At 42.4% G+C, this 1,530-nt stretch overlaps 1 pseudogene; it reads left to right on the top strand.

Annotated features, from left to right (window-relative positions):
- Window positions 1–441: 441 nt before the first annotated feature.
- Window positions 442–885, top strand: LOC129550947 (large ribosomal subunit protein uL4m pseudogene; annotated as a pseudogene).
- Window positions 886–1,530: the final 645 nt, after the last annotated feature.

Genomic DNA, 1,530 nt, shown 5'->3' with positions numbered 1-1,530 from the left:
GGTACTTCTCAACTCCATTTAGGTGATGTCTGGTACAAACTCTTCCTTAACCTGTCATTCCACAGGACCATAGTAGAAACCAAAGACTGAGCTCAGTTCATTTCTTACTGCAGCAAAGGATTTCTTGACAAAAGTATCCTGTTACTACAGTACTGTTACTCATATGTTCTGATTAAAAAAATCTCTTCTCATGGCCATATATATGACAATACCTGTCAATTAAATGACTGTATTTGCAACATTTAGACTACTATTAGGCAAAATGGATCCCCGCAGATTGTTCCTTATTTCCTCCTCATGATACCTTCCTCCTAATGGATTCAAGTCTTTGCCTAGTGGGTTGAAACTTGAGCAGACATATCACAATATCACATATCACATATTTATCCTCTCTTTTCTGAATTTTAAAAGCAATAACTTTTATTTTTTTAAAAGCAATAACTGACCGAACTGCACCCAGACGTTTTCTCCACGGCGCCCAGGCTGGATATCCTGCACCAGGTTGCCATCTGGCAGAAGAACTTCAAGAGAATTAGCTACGCCAAGACCAAGACCAGGGCCGAGGTGCGGGGAGGTGGCCGGAAGCCCTGGCAGCAAAAAGGCAGTGGGCGAGCCAGACACGGCAGCATCCGCTCCCCAATCTGGTGAGGAGGAGGTGTCGCCCATGGCCCCCGGGGCCCCACGAGCTACTACTACATGCTGCCCATGAAAGTGCGGGTGCAAGGCCTCAAGGTGGCGCTGACCGTCAAGCTGGCCCAGGACGACCTGCACATCGTGGATTCCCTGGAGTTGCCCACCGCAGACCCCCAGTACCTGATGGACCTGGCCCGCTACCGCCGCTGGGGCGACTCTGTCCTTTTTGTAGACTTAGAACATGAGATATAATTTTCCTCTACACAGAAAACCCTAAAGACTCTACCAGAAAACTACTAGAGCTAATCAATGATTACAGCAAAGTTGCAGGATATAAAATCAACACACAGAAATCCCTTGCATTCCTATACACTAATAATGAGAAAATAGAAAGAGAAATTAAGGAAGCTATTCCATTCACTGTTGCAATGAAAACAATTAAATACTTAGGAATATATCTACCTAAGGAAACAAAAGACTTGTACATAGAAAACTATAAAACACTAGTGAAAGTAATCAAAGAGGACATGAATAGATGGAGAAATATACCGTGTTCGTGGATTGGAAGAATAAATATTGTAAAAATGAGTATACTACCCAAAGTAATTTATACATTCAATGCAATCCCTATCAAGCTACCAACAATATTTTTCACAGAACTAGAACAAATAATCTCACAATTTGTATGGAAATACAAAAAACCTCGAATAGCCAAAGCAATCTTGAGGAAGAAGAATGGAACTGGGGGAATTAACCTGCCGGACTTCAGGCTCTATTACAAAGCCACAGTCATCAAGACAGTATGGTACTGGCATAAAGACAGAAATATAGATCAATGGAACAAAATAGAAAGCCCAGAGATAAACCCACGCTCCTATGGACACCTTATCTTCGACA

The sequence above is a fragment of the Moschus berezovskii genome, chromosome 17, assembly GCF_049115385.1.
Source record: "Moschus berezovskii isolate FMDL1 chromosome 17, NW_MosBer_1.0, whole genome shotgun sequence".
Lineage (NCBI taxonomy): Eukaryota > Metazoa > Chordata > Mammalia > Artiodactyla > Moschidae > Moschus > Moschus berezovskii.
Note: the sequence above shows the minus strand (reverse complement) of the source record. Positions and strands in the feature narration are given on the sequence as shown.